At 40.5% G+C, this 20695-nt stretch overlaps 1 protein-coding gene across 29 annotated transcripts in view; it reads left to right on the top strand.

Annotated features, from left to right (window-relative positions):
- The window catches only part of TMCC3 (transmembrane and coiled-coil domain family 3), a 146891-nt gene that overhangs the window by 60353 nt on the left and 65843 nt on the right, over positions 1-20695 (top strand). The window contains exon 1 of one of the 29 annotated variants that reach the window (XM_068937748.1): positions 13576-13591. The exons of the other annotated variants lie outside the window; for them this stretch is intronic. The gene's annotated coding sequence lies outside the window, so the exon portion shown is untranslated. Of the gene's footprint in view, positions 1-13575; positions 13592-20695 lie in introns of those variants that run through there. 29 annotated transcript variants of the gene reach the window in all.

The following is a 20695-nucleotide window of genomic DNA, read 5'->3' as shown; positions in this document are numbered from 1 at the left end:
AGACTTTAGCTCAGCTTTGCAACCTGGCTGAGCAATCAATCGCTTTCCAGGAAAACGCCCCTAAGTGGCACAGGCCCTGCGTTACAGCGCTGCGGCATCCACCTTATGGCTCTGCTGCCGGAGACAGTTTGGTGGCATGCCTGGGTCAGCCAGATGTCAGCAGGTGCAGCCAGGATGTAATTACTTCTGTAATTTGTGCTGTGAACCTTATGAGCCCTGAGGATGGGAGGAACTGAAAGGCGATTGAGACTCCCCTCATATTTCCCACCTTCCTTCAGTGTTAAGCAGAGTTCTTGTCGACTAACTGGCTTTCTTGTGTTCAAACTCCATCAGTGCTGTTTTGCAGACCACACTGGAAAACAAACCATGCTGAGAGATGAAACAAAGATGATTGTTAGGATCAAGCAGATCCAAAATTTCTTTGGATGAGAACCTATTTCACCATAGGCAACAAAACTCTCCCTTGAACTCAGTTTGAGCCAGGATTTCACAGCTTAAGCTCGTTTCATTTCAGAGAGTTTGCAAACAAGTGGAGCAGTTCGGGCAGAATTTTTTAGCCTTCAGTGACGGGAACATGCAAGTAGTGTGATATAGTAAATCCAGACGAAGCTTTTATTTTGCAAAACTCTGCAATGAAATCTTTATGAATTATGTCCTGGAGATCATGGAGGACAGGGAATAACAGTGCCAGGTTGTTTTGTGCTCAGTGCAAAACAGTTCTACTGCTCTGCAAGAGTTTTGAGTTTTCACTTTATTTTATGACTATATTTCAATTCCAAAATTAACTGAAATACTTGTTTTCAAATGTTAGTAAAGCAATCATCTTAGAAGAAAGAGGAGAATTCAGATGAGGTCAATAAAAAGGTCATTTTGGTTTTGACATCTTTTTTGTTTTCCTAGTATCATAGTATAAGCTAATGCAAAGTTTGAAATCTAGAGTTGTTTTAGATGTTTGTAAATGTCTAAACCGGATAGTTTGAACATTCACGATGTTTTTTCTCAACTTTTTTTTCTGAACAATTTATTTTAAGACATGCCAATTTGTCAAGAAGAAAAATCCTTAGAAAATTCTCAAGCAGGTTTTCAGTAAATGACATCCCACTTTTTATCATCTCCCTTAGAATGAAATAAACACCAATCAAAAGGGTGGTGGGTGTGTTATGTTTTCTAGAGTTTTTTCTATATGGTCCTTATGGTAGCTCAATATTGACTGCTTCAGAAGTAATGAATCCTGCCTCATATTTAGGGAAGGAACATATTTAAAGGACAAGAAATCAAATTTTGCAGAAGGACAAACCTAACTTTACAAAGATCATTATTTCCCATCTAGAAATAATGTTCTAGATTCCAATCTCCTGATATCTCGTTCACTCTCCTGTAACGAAGCAGCCCTTCCCAGGCAGCTGGAAGGGAGCTTCGCTCCGTTTGGAGTGAACGTTTCCACAAAATTTTCAATGCCAACAATAATGATGTAGCAGTTTGAGTTTAATTGTGTTTATTAAATGCAGATGCTGTGTTGTGCACTGCCCAAGAGACAAATTTCACATCTGTCTCAGCATGTGTCTCAAAGCATGACCTTTGCTTATAAGAATTACCACAGTAAACTCATGCAAATAAAGTTATACAGGTGCATGAAGGCTTGCAGGACATTGCTCAGAAAGAAAAAGGCTCTGGCCCCGTTTGCAAGCTGCAAATATCTTACTTTGTAACCAAAACAGTCTATACTTAAATAAAAGAGTCTTTATTTAAAGAATGACATTCACTGTTAACTTTTGGTTTTGTTTTCAATATATGTCTTGGTGCTCAATGGTGGGACAAAAGTTTTCCACCAGCAGAATTCAAATGTCTTGTTTTAAACTCATGTAGTGGAAGAAAGCATATTAAATAGGATACAAAAAGGACCACCAGGCGATTTTCAAATTTTAGTGGGCACAGGGTAAAATTAGCATTTATTAATTATTTATCTAGTTTTTAATGTTTATGAATAACTCTAATTGTAATCCTATTCTTTTTTTATTTTGGAGAATGCCTCATAGTTAGATGTTGAGGAAGTGGTATTTCGGGGTAAATAGCAGACTTGCTAATGTCAAGTGTTAAAAAAAATTCCTGGGTTACCCCCTTCTTTCCTAAACCATGAGACTGACCCAAAAAATGGCTCTCTTCATTCATCTTATGACTTCTGAGCCTTCAGATATACTGAGGTCACATTTCACATTTTCTCTAAGAGCAGCCAAGTACTGCAGAAGCTTCTCCGTTTCAGGACATGGTTTCCTGCTTCTATCTTACCCCAGCCTTTGATTTTTCTCCTCCTCATAGCTCCCCTGAGGGTGACAACGGTTCTCTTGTGTTTCAGGACTACCCTCTTTCCATAGTGTCCCGGCAAATATTTTTTTTTGTCATTCTCTTTGGCCTTTGATTATCCTCTGCCTACATGAGCTTCCCTTTTCAGTCCCGCTGCTCACTTGCAGTCTCTCTGCCTGTCTATGGTATTCCCAGCTCTTTCCCTGCTCTTCCTCTGTGCAAGGAGTGCTCGTGAGCAAACCTGTCCTGTGTGTATCCTGTGTCTGTACCATGGGTCACGGGATGGCGATGCAGCTTTATTGAAATAATGGGGGCTGTGGCGATCTGCACTTGCTGAAGCTCTTTTAAATGAGACGCATGGGGCAGAAGAGCTGGCATCAGCACATGAAAAACAGATTTGGGCAGTGGTTAATCAGCAGCTCTGGGAGGCTGATTCCAGATGTGGGCCGGTGAAGCTGGGGAAGGAGGTATACCATGAGCTATATATTGTGTATTTGTTGTAGCCTGCCTAATCCTGTAAATGAAGCTCTAGCATTGAGGAGCCCACTGGAGATAACTGAGAAGGGATATTTGTAGGTGCTTTGTTAGTAGTGTTCCTATCAAGAGCTATTAAAAATAATGAGACGCTGCGGCTTTACTAATGGGTTAAGAGGTCCTCCTTGCATCTCAGTATGAGGCTGATCTGTTGCAGCCATCTTCATGATAGCATCCCACAGTGTTTTGTCTTTATGAGTACATCTTGTTCTGGCTTGTTTCAGAAATCTGCTCTTAGCTCTTAGGTCTGCAGTTGTTGGCTTGTAATTAGTACGAGTATTACAGTGCTATTATTGCATTGATCTGAACTGCTGGCTATTTTAGGGTATGACGTTGTTCAGTTTTACATTGCATAGCTTATTTTTCTCTTCACGAATCAGCAGGCTTCTGAGTATAAGTAAATGTGTTTTTTAGAAAAAGTAGTGCAGACTTACATAGATAACAGTTAACCAGTATCTGAGCAAGCATATCTTTAGAAGGGGACCGTGGTCCAGTCCCAGTCTGAGGGGGACAGTGGTCAATTCCAGTGGCTTCAAATATGAAGTATCTTCCTTCCCTTTGGGCCACTTAGCTGAGTGGACTTGCACTTAGTCTGCACAAAAATCAGATACTTGGCCCGTACAAAGGTCATGCGAGTAACATTTACTGTAACTGAAACTCTGAACTGTTTGCCAAGAAGCAAAATACTACTGATGTTTTATTGGAGAATAGCCAGATTTATGCCTTATGGACTACTAACAGGAAGCCCAATTTCATGAAACTTTGTATACCTAAGATTTAGGTAAAAACTAGGACATGTACTGTGAACCCTATAGCTAATGTCTGAGTTTTCTTAATTTACATCTTTGTCAATAGTAAAATATGTTAGCCCTCTAGTGGCTGTAGTATCTCTGAGTTCCTATTAGTATTAATCAAAGATTGCGTAGCCTTTGCAAATAAGTGGCAGCTTCATATTTTGAAGATCTTTGAATGCCCGTAGGTTTTAGTCACAATTAAAACCATATCTTTTTTTATTTCCCAGCACTATCATTAAAGTGCAATTGCTTTCTGTCACACTTCTAAAATAAGACCATGCTAGCTAAACCCACTGAGCGCGAGTTGAGAAAAGAAGCCATGCAGCTATTGAAGAGACGGTCCTTCATTCTGCAGGAGAAACTTTTAAGACTGGTCCTTTAACATTGCCAAAGAGCAAGGCGAGTCTACTTAAAGGCTCAGAGTGAATGAGGGGTAATTATAGCTAAATTAGAGACAGGCAGTTTCCATCTGTGATTTCAGAATCCTAGAAAATATTTATGTTAAAAAAGGAAGGCATCAGAGCACAGAATTAGAAAAACAGGAATCAGGAGTCTACCTCCAACGCTGATGTTCACTTCCCATGCCATACTGAGCAAGTCACCAAAAATTCCATAGAAATGGTGTCAGAAAGTGAAATGGGATTCAGCCTAAAAAAGCAAGAATTATGCAGAAATTTTCATAGAAAGAGAGAAACTTAAAATAATTATTTTTGAAAAACTCTCAGGAGTGAGAGCGTGCAGTTAATCAGGTATGACATTGCAATTAATATGAATTATTCTTTATAATTTGATAGCATCCGGAGACATCAACAATAAATCTGCATTATTTTTTTCTACAGCATTTGTCATTGTGTTACCTTAGCTAGCTGGCTAATTATTGCTTAAATCTCAGGAGTGTTGTGAAGCTTAATTCATTAATGTGTTTAAAGAGCTTTGATGTGCTCTGATAAAAGACAGATAAAATTTGTGAATTATGTAGACTTCATTAATTCATAAAATTTAGCAGTTAAATTTTAGCATCAGTTTTGGATTTTTTGGTTAATGAATCTCTCTAACATGCATCCCCATTTACATGTATGGAAATATATTTAGAGTTTCAGATTTCAACAGTCTGAGTACTGCTCTAGTCTTTTACGTTATGTGTCAGCAGGAAGTTTAGTGGTATTTATAAAAAGTGTGTTTCGTATAGCAGCATTTTAAGCCTGACTTTTATTCCAAGTGAGAAAAATGCATCTTGAGAAGTGTCTGACCAGAGTTGAAAGGGCTGCGTATCACGAACAGATAATACCTAGCAAGCCATGGCTCCAAACCCATCACTCCACCTTCTAGAGGATTGCCAGCAGTGCTCACTGTAGAAGACCACAAGTTCACTCTGTGGATGGAGACGGGATGTATCAGCCCTTTTGTAGACAGGTGTCAGCAATCTGGATCCAGCCATCAGAAGAGAGAAGACTTTATGACTGGAGTGGCTGCCTGTTGTGAGGTTCAATCAAAAAAATAGAGGGGTTATAAAGCGATCAGAACATTCCTGAGTACCCCCAGCTACAGTGATCACTGCTTCATTTCTCTGAGTGTGCACATGAGCCTTCTGTGAAAGTAAACAAAATAAATTAATAGCACTAATAAAACTATCCTGTAGACACTCATGTAAATCCATGAAATGCTAATGTGGTTGTTCACCAGAATGAAAAGCTGCTTGACTTAAGTAAGAGACTGCTGCTAACAGAACAGAAATGTTTATCAAACTAGTTTTTCTCTTTCTGCTTACTGAGCAATCTGCCCTTAACAGGAAAGCAGAAGAGAAACCCTCCTAAAAAATTTGGTTACTTACTAAATCAAAATGTAGGGTTTTTTTTTTTCTTCTCTTCTGAAAATATCTCTTATCTTTGAGGACATAAATATAACTTTATTAACCTTACCAGGAAATGCTGCTAAAGATCATCAGGTCTTTTTTAGCTTTTCATTTATAAATACATACATCTGCTATCTCTAGACCATAAACAGCTTTCTCAGTGACCAGATATATCTCCTCATTGTTCTGCCCCATGTATGATCTGCTTATTTTATGTGAGCTGAGTTTAGCAGGTTCTTTCTGAACTTCTGAAAGTTGTGTAGTCCAGCTGCGTCTTAGGGAATTCCCATATCTTGTGCTACCTCACCCCAATTTGAATTTCAGCGGGTTAGGTCCTTCGATAATGCCTCTCTTTTCCACCCCCTCCTTCCTTGTGCATTTTGGGAGGCAGGAGGATTGAGGAGTCTTCACGGGGGCCGTGTGTGCATCTCCTCCTTCCTCTCACTGCCCAGGGTCCTCTGCTGCAGGTCCTGGGTTTCTGTAGTTGCTGGGTTTCATTCTTAGGAATGCTGCCACATATTTTACTTACCTGGTCCCTCTTTTCTCTATTTTCCCCTGCCCCAGAAGGTGCAGAGGGTAGACACCCCTGCTCTGGCTCTGCCTTTGGAAGTTGGAACAATTTTATGCCAGAACTAGTGTTTTGAGTTCTTGCCTTTCCTGGTCATTGGAAACTCATAGGAAGGCGCTATGCTTGGGAAGACTGAGAGTTTCGGAGCATTCCAGGAAAAGGGAAGGCTGCCGACTTATGTGGGATGGCCCAGGCTCCACAACTGAGTACTGGGCACTGACGACTCAGCTTACCTCTGTTATGCGACAAAATACAGCTTGGGGACTAATATAATACAAGGAGACAACTCCAGCTGCTTCAGCTTTCCTTGATAGGAGGCCATCTCTCTGGCTGCCAGGTTATGATACAGTTGTATTGCTAATTGCACTGACTCATACTCTCTTTTCTGAATGATGCACAGAGATCAATTATCCATATGTTGTTTCCAGTGTCTATCTGCCTTTCATACAGCCCCTCCTGGGGGGTTATTGACATACTCATGGAGGGTGAGAAATGAAAGGCACTCTTGCAAGTGGCCTTGCTACTAAACTGTGGAGAGATCCTAGGGAGAGAACCGGGAAACTGTTTCACTTCCCTTACAGTGTTGTATGATGTATGTGTGTACGAATCCTTTCTAAATGGGCTTTCATTTCTTTTTGATTTCTTCATTAAAAGGCATGCCACATGTAGCTTCTTCCTATTCCTTGTGGCTAATAAGGAATGAGCAAGCAAGCTGAGCTGAGCAAGTTTATCAGTGTCATGTCAAGACTGGGAAATAGAGGAGGAGAGTGAGCTGGCTCGTTCTCAGCACAGATAAAACAGGCTTGGGAAAAACACCCTAAACATGACTACCTGCTTTACCCAGAAGCCAGTCTTTGCCCCCAAATGCCACTGATGGCCTCAGTTAGATTCCCAGATATGGCAAGGAATCGGCATCTGCTCATTTATGGTACTTGTTTTATTTGTATTAATTTGTGACCATTCATTATTACTTTGATATTAGAGCTGACTGCAATGAATTGTATTAAGAGTTGCTTCTTAAAATCCATTCAAGGACTAAGCAATGCTGTACAACACTATTAAGCAGAGCATCTTGCTTTAACCATATTACACTGATGTTCTGCCTTCTTACTGAATGCTCTTGACTTTTCAGCTGGTGGTAAAAATACTGGCACTGACCCTAGGTGGACTGGGTTCTGCACGGTAAGAGATAAATCTTATCTCAAGCCATATTGCAATGGCTGAGAAAATAAAAGTGCCCAAGGTCTTTTGATTCATTTTTCAGGAGAGCTAAGCAGCTGCCTGGGCTGGCAGGTTCTGCTGGCAGCAGCCGGAGCAGAAGGTCATTCGGGGGACGGTATATGGTATTTAGCAGTGAGACTGCTCGTCATCCTTGCAGAGCCTTACATCCTCTGGTTTCTAGTAACATGATGATTGCTAGATTAGAAAAATGCTTAATTAACACTTGTTATTTTTAGTAGGTTTGTTTTGACTGGACACAGTGGCACTCTTATAGGAGATAACAGGACTTTTTGTACAGAAATGGAGGAGTTAACATTCTTTATCTTAGCTTAACTTGGCAGAGGCAGAACCATGCTGTTGAACCTAGCTTTTGCACTCTGCTGGACTTACTTTGAATATTCATTCATTCCTAACTATGTAAAACTTCTTTACATGAATATATCCACATTTCAACTCACTTATGCTGAGCAAATGTTATAATGTTGAATCTTTTCCCCGATGTCATTTTTCCTGAGCTAAAAAAACTCTTACCACGACAAGAGTCAAAAAGAAAATTCACAGTCCCTGTGGTTGCTCTGTCTTGTGTTTAAGTGTGCTTCTCAGTAAGTTTTGTCTTTGTACGTCCCGGGTCAACAATCTTGTAAGAGGTGACGTGATACCAATTTATGATGGTTGGTCTGTTTAAAAAGAATTGAATTACAGTCTGAGGCATGCAGAGCATGTCAATAAATGCTAACATTGCAGTCTGCAGATATTTCTGGCTCTTGAGTTCCTTTTTTTTTTTTTTTTGTTTAATTACCTGTGCCTAATGGAGGAAACAGACTGCATAGTAGCACATAGGAGTTATCAATTTGGATCACACCGGTAGGTCACCAGCTCTAGTTATGATCACAGCTAGGTGCATCAATATAATAATATGTAGCATACAGTCTATTTCATAACTTGCCTCCACAAAAATGACCTTTTTAGCCTCTTCTCTTTGCCCCCCTTCCCCTCCAATTTTGAAGACTTACTTCCCAGCATGCTGTGAGAACACACCAGGAATAATAGTCTAGCATGCTAGACTATTTGCATGCTAGACTATTATTCCTGGTGTGTTCTCACAGAAAATCGTTTGGCTCCAGAAGGTCTGTTCGCTTCCCTGTCTGAAGCCATTTCCTAACCATGAAAGTATCTGTGGTAACTTCAGGTGGCAGCTGATCCTTGGGGAACCATTACAGACATAAGATGCCAGAAAGATATCTGTGAAGGGTAAGGAAATGGTAGGCAGGTTGGAAAGGAACCCTATAGAAAAGCCTAGGAATTAACAGACTCAGGAATTAACCTTGAATAGCAGGGAAACCAATCTCAAATTGTGCAGGATGGAAACCTCTTTGTGAGCAGCATATTGTTGGATACAGTTCTGTCAGTTGACCACGGGCTCTGTCTCAGGCTGAGTGAGAATGACTTTGCTACCTATTTTTCTTCAGGAAATCCACCCGCCTTTAGTGAATGTTTTTCTTGCCAGCTCATATTTGCCACTCCTGTCTGCATTGCTAACTACCTGTGAGTCAAACGTTCACAAGATGATGTTGACGCTTCACATCATCTGAGTGAACTTAACAAGAGTTTAAGGTGCTTGATCCAAACCATTTGACAGCTGTGAACTTAAGTTCCTCCATCAGATAGATATTTGTTTACACAGATATAACCAGGTGACAGCAATGCACTGAAACATGTGCTGACACATGAAGCATCTGTACAGGAGGTGAGCCTGGCAGCACAGCAGAGGCTGAGCACTTCACCTGTTCCAACCAGGAGAAAAATAATAGCAATTGTGTCAGTTATTTTTGTACATTCTTGTAAATAAACAGAATTGCATCAAAATCCCACTTCCTTGAATGCCAGAGGAGTCAATAACCCAAGGCAGTATCCTTGCTCACATCCCCAACACTCTGGCCAGCCAGGGAGTCCCAAAGAGTAGTGCTGAAATGTTCTTTGGTGTCCTCTTGCTACACTTGTCTAGCCACGCTAGAGGTTTCTTCTGATAAAAACCGTCTCCGCAGGCTTTTCTTACTGAGCTGTCACTCACATAAGTGCTTCTGACCAAAGCAGTTCTCTACAGAGCTTCACCATTCAGAGTTGAACAGTCCTTGGCCTTTCCCCAGCTTGGGAGGGAAGGAGAGACAGATACATGCATTTCTGTCAACAAGCATCTGTGAAGAAATGTTTAGCTAGCTGATCCCTTAGGGAGGATCAGCTCTGTATCTCTCCAGCTTTTTTCCCATTTTTTTAAGTTTTTACAAATCCTGGATTTTGTTTTGGCCCTCTTAGGAGAATAATTAACTACTTGCTAACAAAAGGACATGATACCAGCATCCCCTCATTGGTTTTGTGGGAGGTGTGCAAGGTTCCTTCGAATTTAGTTGGAAGATTGAACATTTCCAGACATAAATGCATGAAACTAATTGTTTTACAAATACATGACTTTTTTTTTTGACCAAAACTTTTCAGTGAATTTAGGTTGACTTGCATCTTTTTCTAGGTTAACTTAAACTGCACTTCTTCTGCAAATGAACCTGTTTGTTAACATATCTGACCCAGTCTTTCATACTATGATGGTGTCCTGTTTACAGTAAGTTGAAACTAGTAATACCTTGGTAAAATATGCATGTTTCCTGTGTCATTTTATCAATTTCTCATCACTGTCATGGAGGCACTACCCTGGGAACACGGTAAGTGTATGCATTTGTCAGAGTTCCAGCTTGATTAGAAAGGCTGAGTATCATCAGTTATAACAGTAGATTTGTGAAGTGGACACTCAGTAGGAATTCAGGAATATTCCCTCAAAGATTAAATAAACTGGAACCCAATATGTATTCCCCCCTTTTTCCCCCTAAGCAAGTAAAATAGTTGAATGCTATTTCCCAGACGGGTCCATCTTGTGAGTGTATCCCTACAAGATAGTCAATCACTTCAGAATCATATCATAGAACTGTGGCTTACAATATCTTAAATCATTTTCCTTTCCTAATTACGCAAGAATCACTTTCCATCTTTGATGATGTTTTCTAGTGTCTATTTTGGTGTTACTGAAACAAGCCATTACCATTTTAATGGCCTTAAATGAGGCAGTTTGTATAATGACTGAAGAGCAAGAAAACCAAAACAACGTGCCTCTAGTGTATACCCCAAACACATGCACGTTATTTAAAGATATTTCAAGGACCTACTTAGATTTGGCATCTTTTAATTAAAAGCTTAACATTGCACTGTAATAATGCCACAATGAACTTGGACTGTTACTAAAGAGTTTTCTAAATGCATTATTATGCAAGTCGTTACTATGCAATTGCTGGAGGTAAGGGAGTGCTGGGGAACCATACAAGCAATTCCAACGATATATGAGACTAATTGCTTCTTGGGATTTGACTTTGCCAGTTGCTCGGTTTTCATTAGCTTCAGCGATTTATTTTCACAGAATCAGAGTCAGAAAATATAAAAGTGATCAAATAGTTTTGCTTTTGAAAAGCATTAACTGTTGTTCATTTTCAGTGACTGCTGCCAGAATGATCTCTCTGGGCCGCTGCAGATAGAGTCCAGTTCCTAGTTTAGTTGAACTCTATGATTTGGGCGAGTCATTTCCACCAAAACATTCTATAATATTCATCAATTTTTAGCTACATTAAAGTTTGGGGGCAGAATTCACAACTATTTGAGACTGCATTTAGACGTGCTCTATCCCCTCTGCCAACTTTAGCACTTAGCAGTTGTGAGTCAGACCCTCCAAAATGGTGAGATTAACAACAGTGACTTTTTTCTATTTGCCTTCTGTGTTATGAGTTGTCAGGTGACACTCTTGACAGATTTTTGAGCTTTTCTTTGTAATCATAGATTTACACTATTGAAAAATATGAAAGCTGAGAATCTCACTTAGTTTTGGATTAGGAGCTTTGAGAAACACCAAAGGGTGGGAAAGTTGGATAAAACTGTGAGAGTTGGCAGGCCTGCTGTGGGACAATAGAGCCCTCCCTAGGATCTGCAAGTGACGCTGCTGGAGGATGTGCACACATCTCCTGGTAATACTGAGGGATCGTGGTCTGTCAAGGGATCACAGCCTCTCTTGAGGGCAGGAGGACACCACAGTTGGAGAACAGGAGGAGACCAAAGCCATATGTGGCTGTTTTGAAGCCTGGGTTTTCTTTTCCCCGGGAGGATGAGTCTTCTTGTTGTGGCAGGACACAAGCCAGGAGGGACTGCCAAGGAAATAGCAATAAGGAACCACACACTTTAAGAGCTTGGTCCCCTCAGAAGCATTGTGCAGGATTCCAGCCATTGTTTGACTATATCCTCTATATTGGCTAGCTGTATATTCATGGGAAGTTGAGGGATCTACTTCCTCCTCATCTGTACTGAATCCCTGTCAAAAATTCATTACTTGGCTGGTGTACAGCAGTACTATGATAGTTAGTCTTTACGTATTTCTTTTGAGTTATGTGCCACAAGAACGCCTACTGTTGGTATAGAAAGGATCATGGTCCAACCTAACCTATGCTTGTGACGGTGGTGCAGTATTTCTCTGCCCCTGAAGAAAAGAGAAGAAAGTAATACCTGAATTTCCCCTCTGGTAGTGAGTGTAGGGATTTACTTGTTCCTCACAGAGAATGAGGAATGTTAGGAAAACAGTATTTTCAGGATATAGCTCCTTATTGCATTCAGAACTGCTTTCCAACCATTTGTCAAAGTGACGGCAGCCTGAAAGACAAGGGCACAAGAATAAATCCCCAAATTAACAGAGGTGGTTTGCAGGCTCACAGTCTGACCCTGACCCCTTTTTTTTGTAGTTGTCTCCAATGAGGAATCAAAAAACAAAGGGGTTCTGTTAACCCTGGATAATTCTTATGTAATGGCCAAATAGGAGAACGACTGGTGAAAATGTCATTGCTCTTATATTTTACAGAAATGAAATAAAAAGTGGTTATCATTCTAAATTTCAGTGTTTCCATCTGATTTTAAATTTATTTTCCCTATCATAGTTTAAGTAAGTCATGACTATATTTCTCTGATTTAAAAACCTGGTTATTTTATCCTGAGGAAGATTTGTGCATTCTCTGAATGACGCAGATTTTGGGAGCTGCTTGTGTTCTGCTGATAAGTCATTAGACTAAGGATGGGAAATAGCATGCATTAGAAGTTTGGCAGTGTAATTATATGTGAGAACTCTGCTACAGCATTTGTTGATAAACTGCAGTCTAGATCCAGTCCTTGAGAATCCGGACAGTATCGCTTTCTGAAATGTAGACTGCCTTATTGGTGAATCTCTTCATTGTAGTCTAATGCTACGTTGCATACTCCCACCCTATGGGAAATGTGAAGGCAGCGGCCAACACAGCGTATGTCTGAAAAAACCATTTTCTTTCAGTATTTGTATTGCAATCTCACTTCCTATTTTTGGATATGTACAAATGAAAGGTGTCAGCTTTGCATGCATAGCTCAAATATACTCTTTTCAGTCAGCCAAGCTAAGACTTGGTGACATTTATTAAAAACAAAACAAAACAAAACAAAAAACAGATATCTGGTAGTTTAAGCATTTTGGTTACAATGTATATGCATTCTTTAATCCATCTAGGCCTGTGAAGTCCGCAAGCTGTGTCCTGGAGCTGGGAGGAGGGAGAAGTTGAGAAATGAATATTTAGAGTAAGATGGGTTAACTATACAGAAAGGTTGCTTTCCCCACCCGTGAGGGCACTTTCACTTTGTATCAGCTTTCTTGCTTATGCACTATGTATGTGCTGTTCCTAAGACTCTCCGCCAAGAGCCTGCACGCTAACAGCCAGCGTGGCTGGTTTAGAAGTGGGTAGGCTAGAAGGACCAAGGAGAGGAGGCACGAACCACACTCAACAGGCGAAGAGGGCTTGAGAGGAAGAGTTGGGTCATTGTCCTCTCCTGCTTCTGCTCCATCAGATGAGTCTGGTCAGATGTGCAAGAAGATGGGGTTTTTTTAGCTGCCAGAGGGCTTGGGCAATGACTGCTTTTATATTGCCACAGAACTGAGAAGATCTGGACCTGTGCTGAGATTTGCAGTAGGTACCGTATTTAGTGTATGCCCAGGGGAAATTATAAATCAAGGTGAATTACCTCTGCTTTTCACTGAATCCAGTGTGAATCCTGGAGCTTGGAGAAGATAATCTGATTTCAGAAGACTAAAAAATTCAGAGGGAAAATGGTAGTCTCAGACAGAACAGTGGGAGATCAATCAGGCTGAAGGAAGCCTGCTTTTTCTCAAAAAAGAAGGTGTCACTAGGTAAAACCAGGATGCCTATATCAAACCTGCTACAGGTAACTGTTTATTTTCAATGTTATAACTCATGCAGATTGTTTTGAAAGTGGGTGGCGAGGTTATATCTCTGTTCTCATACCTCAGCAGAACCTAGTCACTGGCTAGCAAGGCTAGTAAGAAGAATAGCACCTGACTTTTGCTGGATATTTTATATATGTATAGTTTTCAAGATCCCTAAAAATGTGCTTTAATGGATTATTTTTAAGTAGTCAAACTGTCTGGAATGAACTAGTATTTTGCAGTTCCCAGATGTTCTTATTTGAAGTCAGATCTTTGAGTTTTCTAAGCTTTAGTTAGCAAAATTCAGATTTTGTAAGTTTTACTCAAAACTAGGTATAAACACTGTCTTGTAACTGTCTTTTCTTCAAAAATGAGAGAATAATTAGTTGTTTTTCATTTTGTATTTGATTTGCTCATGTAGAGTACAAGCAGCCTGCCTTGGGGCGGGTTATTTTACTGGAAGCACAAATGCTCATCCATGATTATCACCAAATGAAGATATTGGGAAGAGATTAGGAGAATATGTGCAGAGGGACACTGTTCCTTTCTCTCCCCAGACCTAATTTAAAAAATCCTGGCAATTGGTGAACTGTCAAGAACAGACATTTTAGCAATTCGTTATCCCAAATAAACAAGCCAGATTCCACTTATGACTAACATAATTTATGTTCAAATTTCCTGTGGTGATCTAAGCCAAACAGGTGCTTTAGATATTTCTCAAGGTATTCTTCAGTAGGCGACATTGGGTAGGTCAGATAGCAGATCTTCCTTTTGTACTGGGAACCATGTGTGCATATGACACACAAAAGTAGCTGAAGACTGAGTAGGCCGGGGTGCTTGAAGTCCCTGAGAAGATAAGCTAGAAGAAGCTGAAGAAAAGCTTAGTTGTTGTCAGTCACCCTGCAGCAGCGATTTGACTTCTAAAGAGTGGATCAGCTAGGAGAGGTTGAGACAACTTTTCAGCTCCCCACAGCTCATAAATGGATATTTGCATTTTCTGTGGCAGTTGAGGTGAAGCAAATCCCTGTGTTTATGTGGGAGTTTTGACATGCAAATGAGGAGCCTTAAAGTGCACTGTTTGAAAAAGACTGCTTTGGAGTGTTGTTATTACAACACTCCATCCTTCTGCATATCAGCTGCCTTTCATAGTCCATGGAAGGGATTTGGTGACAAGAGAAGAGCCAAAGTCACAGGCTGAAGGACTTTCAACTGAATTTTGTTGTTAACTCCTCACATGCCTATTAGTAAACTATTTGTAGATAAGCTAATGGTTTGTGATTTGGGGTGCCTCATCTAAAGACCTCAATTTCCACAGCCAGAAAATTACTCTAATGCATATGGCACAGGGATACTGTGTGGGATAACTCGCTATATCTAGCTATTGAAGAGCTTTTGGCAGATGTAGAGTGCTCTTTAATGGCTAATCAGCATTATTTAACTGTACTGCCATCCATTAAAACTCCACTGATGAAAGCAAACCAGGCTTTTATCCTAACCTACGTGTAGAGAATAATTCGTTGTGCCATAACTGTGTGCTACCTGCTGTTTGCTCTCATATGATTCACTTATTAGATTTTGACAAAGGACGGAGTTCAATCTCATCTGTATGAGCTGAGAAGTAGCTCAAAAATCTTTGTGCGCACTATGCATTAAATTCCCATTGAACTTAACAGAACAGTTATCCTGGTGCAAGTAGCTTCTTGGTGCGAGCCCAAGGCAGTAAGTAGGGGTGCAGGTAAAAATCAGTATGTGCCACACTCACCAGGAAACTTTTTAGACTGGTAGAAAAAGTCCTTGACAGCTTAGCTGGTTAGGCAGCAGCTCACTTGTTGCAAAGATAGTATCTCAAATGTGCAGGTTGCAGAGAGCCCTTCTCCAAAGAAGATATCTGCTTTGTCAGTTCAGGTACACCCAAGAGTGGCATCTGCTTCATCTCTGCATGTACCGAGACCTAACAAAGAGGATAACAGGTTATTTGCTTTCTTCTTCCTTTCACTAACTGGAGACAAGTTCATTACTCATTTACTCAAAACAAGTATATAAGCAGGATGTGTAAAGTAGCACTAAAATATCAATCATTATCTATAATTTCACTGTGACGTCGGTACTAACCACATCCACTCACTCTTGTGCTCGGAGCTACAGAAAGTAGTGTGCCTGCTGTGCCATCCGAATTGGGGATGGGCCAAGAAAAGAAATGAATCGGATGAGCCTGGAGCTAAATATGCAATTTATTTAGCAATGTGAAGTTTTTATTAACGTGAATGTAGGAATGGTGCACATGTGTGTTGAAGAGATAAAAAGACAAAGGAGAGAAAAGCTCACACTTATTGGACAATAAAAAAGTTTTGAAAGTTGTGGTTCTGAATCTGATTCTAGTCAGATTCCTTAGCATTTCTGACTATCATTTCATGAATGAAACTAAAATCTTATGAGCCTCTATATTCTTGTACTGTAGTTAGTCCTGCTAGGAAATCTCCTCACCCCTTACTTAAACATCACTTTAGAATATGCCTACCTTGAACTTCTAACCAGCAGGAATCTGGAAAGGACACTGTTTTGGATTTGCATTAAAATTTGGCTGCTTGTGCATGATGTAATTATATGTCACGACAGACAATGGCTTTATTATGTCTCCTTGATTAAAAAAATAGACAGCTATATCAATAAGCTACTTCCTTTCCTGAGGTCAGTCTGCACAAAGCAGTTGATTTGGCAGACTTTTCCTAAAAAGAATTATAACCCCTTTCCTCTTGATCACTTTATTAAATCCAGATGGATCTTTCCTCCAAAATGTCAAGGAATCTGCAAGCAGCTTAGCAATTAATGAGAATAATGACCTGCTGTAAAACAAACCACGGTGAATTAAAAGTACAGGTCATGTCTGCATTTGCAAACAAGATAAAGATAACCCTTTTCAGCTGTTCTTAGTCCTCGTCTTTAAACATTCCCTTTTCAAATGACACATGTGCTAGGGAGAATAGATTAAAGACACCTTTTTGAGTGCCCAAAGATTTTGGCTCACAAATGGGGACGGTTTGTATTAAGTCCGCTATATTGACTGTGGCCCCAAGCTATTCACTCTGCCTTTTTTCAAGGATTCCTGCCCCTGCTACAAGGATTTCTCAGCTACTCATGAAGCAGTTGCAGATCTGCTGAAATTATAGGTGACTACGCTGAGGAAGGCTGAGATCGATGCCAAGTCACGTGAATATGCCAGATTATAAACTGTGGTGATGCAGCAGCTACTTCATGAGAAGCAGAGCTAGTTCTGCATGAAGGGAGACGTCCAAGATGGGCAGACAAGTCGGAACAGAAAATTCTGCTAAGCTTTCCTAAGCTGAGCTGTATCTACTAATGAGTCAGAGCCTTAATTCCCACTGAATTAAACAGATCGTCTCAGAGAGCTGTGTACTTGAAAATATTTAAAAATCCAGCTCTTAAATTTGTAAGTTATTTTGCTGGTAGGATTGAAGCTCCTAAGTCACTTAGACTTTGCAGTATTTTGTCTAAAATGCTGTAAGTCCATTTAATAATTGATAAAACTCTGGAACAATTTCCAAAAAATACGTTTTTGGAAATGAATACTCCAAGTATTCAATCTTGGAGTGAATACTCCTATAATTAAAAGGATTTTATTTTAAAGGTTAAATGCTTTGCATTTTTGGACAAACATGGAAATCAAATTGTGCTATATGTTAATATAAATTTTAACAGTGCTTCCAGTTAGTTAGTTCTACGTGTATTTCCATTCGTGTTGACATGTGCCATGTTGGTAAGTTTTTATCCATGAAAGAGAAACACCCCTATTACAGTGCTAGAGAATCCAGGTGAAATCATAGGTTAAGCCAAAGGCAAAGCTATCATTTACTTGTGGTGAATTTGAGTTTTACTGGTATGTTTTTCTTTATAGCAAAGTTTTATCTTTCCCTCTAATAAAACACAAGCAGATGAGTAGGTACAATATCAAGACCAAAAAGCGCCACGTTCTATGAAAAGCTTCTAAACACCATTCAAGGCATCATTGCTTGATCAATGCAGTTTTATTTACTCACCTTATTCAGTAGGTGAAGGCACATTGGTTGTGGCTGTTATGTGCATTAACACCGAAGTCAAAACTCAGCTTTTTGGAGATCCTGCGCGGCTGGACTCAGAGCGCTCCCTTCGCAGTTTGCTTTTCACCTTCACTTGTGCCCCAGCTGCAGCCTGGCTTGCCCTGCAGGAGGGCACATCAAAAAGCCCTTTCCCCTGGCCTGGGGACCCCCTCGGCCTTTGCTGATGCTCCCCGCTGCTCTCACCTAGCTCTCAGAGAGGCTGCATCAGCAGCCTATGGTGCAGTCCCTGCAGCGAGATGGGCAGAGAGTGATTTGTGAGCACCTCCTAACTTCAGAAGGGCGCTTCTCACACTGCTTGTATCTGCTCACACGCTAGGTGTTTTGTGCTCTGAGACCTCTCCTGACCACTCAGTTCAAATTTGTGATTGATCAGATATCATCAGCTTGAAGTCTAGTTAATTATGCAAACAGAAGTAATTCAGGCTGATGACTGCATGGATCATTTTTTTCTGCTATTTTTTCCCCTAATTCTACTGTTTAAAAATATCCTGTTTTCCCTTATGCTGTTGAAAAACCTATACAAAGAGGAGAAACTGCTAGAAATCAGCTGTGCAGAGAGTGCTGTCAAATTAAGGTGTGAACGAAAGAGGAACAGGAAATAGTTTTTCCCCTACCTCTTTGAAATCTAGTAAAGGAGCCTGAGGTCTGTAAAGTTCAAACTGGCCGTTTAACTTGAAAACAGAACATTGAAAAACAGATGCTTCTAGCTAGGAATTTCTGTACTTTCTCTTTGTATAACGTGACCCTGGTTCTCTGATGAATCGGTAGTGCTTTGGCGATGGCCCCTGTAATAATACACACCTATTTTGTACATTATTGCATGGAGCTTCGCATCCAATTACTTGGGATTATCTGGCATGATATTTAAGCCGTGTGGTCGTGTTTCATTTATGGGCACAGAATTTGTTATGCACATAAACATGACTAAAGGCGTGCCGAAAGGAATATCTGCACTTGGATTGGAATGATTCATTAATATGAAAGACAGAAATATATCAGCATCTTTGGAATTCTCTATACATGCATATGCTAAATTATGTTGTTTTCTGAAGAGATATATTGTGATTTTCTGACTCTGAAATAATTAGAAGCATCAGCTACAGCTGAAGTGCTAGTCACAGTGATTTAGCTCTGCCCACAGTGATTTAGCTTTGCCGGTTATATTGTGAATATATAGAATATTAATATGGTGTAAGAACCTGTGCAGCAACTGAGCTTGGCAATGCTGGCATGAGGCAGCAGTAGTGCAAATGAATCTGTAGCTGTACGGAGTATTTGCCTTTCCAGGTGGCAACATTCATCTGTCTGTCCGTCAACCTGCTTCTGTACTTGCACCCATCCACTTTGGTAAAACTGGGAAACTATTAAAATCAGATCCTTATTTTCAATGAAAAGCAAATATTTTTTAAAATTGTTTTCAAAAAAAAAAAGACTATTTTAATCTTCAGCTTTCCAAGATGTGGACTACTCACAGCTTCCTTTGTTTTGCAGTGATTTTTGCAGATACTGAGCATATCTGGCACAAAAGGTAACTTTAGGTAACTAAAATAGGAATTCAAATAGGCTTGAGGACTTCATTTGGAAACCTTTGCAATGATTGACTTATTCTTAGGCAATGATCGGTCTAAGCAACAAATATTATAGTCCACACTATAAACAATGATTATACTACTTTTTTTTTTGTTAAGACTTCCAAATCAAAAGAAAAAAGTGACAAGTTTACAGAGGCTGCTTTGAAGCTTCTGCGTATGCTACAAGTTTACATTACTTTAAAAAGACTTTGCTTGCTGCTCTCCCTCTTAGACAGGGGAGGACAGAAAGGCAGAACGGCAGCTACGTCCTCTCTGTGTGTTTTTGTGTTCTGACCTGCGGCTTGAAGACACCAAACCCACTAATTCTTCACTCGGCAGAGATCTGAGCTAGCTTCAATTTTAGGACTTTTGCTGCTCCAGACTAACCTGAACATTGACGCGTTTCACTGTCTGCAATGCGCTGTAGAGCGTGGCCCCTTCAGATTTTGTTGCCTGCAGCAACTATCTACATAGTAAGATAGTATCTGATCACTACTAAAGTTATAGGCTTTTTTTCCTCCAGCTACACAGAATTTTTTTTCTTTTTTTTTTAGCCTTCCTGCCACTGGGTTTTCAATATTTTTCTTACTCAAACGAGCAGCAACGTACTGAATCTTACAGTAGATGTTCAGCTGAAGCTCGTACCCAGAGAGCTGATTATGTTATATCTTCAGTGAATCACAGGGCGGCAACTGAGTTTACCAAGAGCAGAGTGCCAGTTTCGCGGCGTGTTGCGCTGGTGTTGCCTTTCCCGAGGAAGAAAGAGCAGGTCGCCTGTAGGGGGCAGCAGCCGCAGCCACATGCCACTGATCTTTCTTTTTATGGGCAGGTTCCCATCGAGTTAGCTTGCTCAGGCTAGCTTTCTACAATTCTGACTTGATAAATTGCTCTGCCGGTTTGACTACGAGGGCATCATGGTCCCTGATGTTTATCTGATCCCGAAACTCTTAAGTGCCAGATTCCCCAACCTACTAGCGCCGTCTAACTTAGGCAGACTGTGGGATGGCTTTGGAAATCTTGTTTCAACCGTATATTTTTTTAGCCTCTGAGCACCAGCACAGACTTTTTAACGCTAGCTTTGGGCATGTGATATTTTTATCATAGGCATTATTTTATTCCACAATACAGAAGGCTATAATACTGTAATCACGAATTAGAGCATTCTGTCAGTGCACTGGAAAAAACGTGTACCCAAAGCTCATGTGTACCCAAAGTGCAAAGGAGGACCTTGTCCATGGACGAAGGCCCACGTTCCGGCCTGTGGTTGTCCTTTCGAGGTGACGTTGTGCGGACGGGTGACAGCCGCACTCAGGAGCGGGGCGCTACCTCTCGGAGGCAGGCGCCGGGAGAAGGTGTACCGTGAGCGTGATGAGCAGCGCGTGGGAACGCGCCAGCGTTAGCAGGGGATCGGCTGGCT

The sequence above is a fragment of the Struthio camelus genome, chromosome 1 (genome assembly GCF_040807025.1).
Source record: "Struthio camelus isolate bStrCam1 chromosome 1, bStrCam1.hap1, whole genome shotgun sequence".
NCBI classification, from domain to species: domain Eukaryota; kingdom Metazoa; phylum Chordata; class Aves; order Struthioniformes; family Struthionidae; genus Struthio; species Struthio camelus.
The sequence above is the reverse complement of the archived record's forward strand: the minus strand, read 5'-3'. Positions and strand labels throughout refer to the sequence as shown.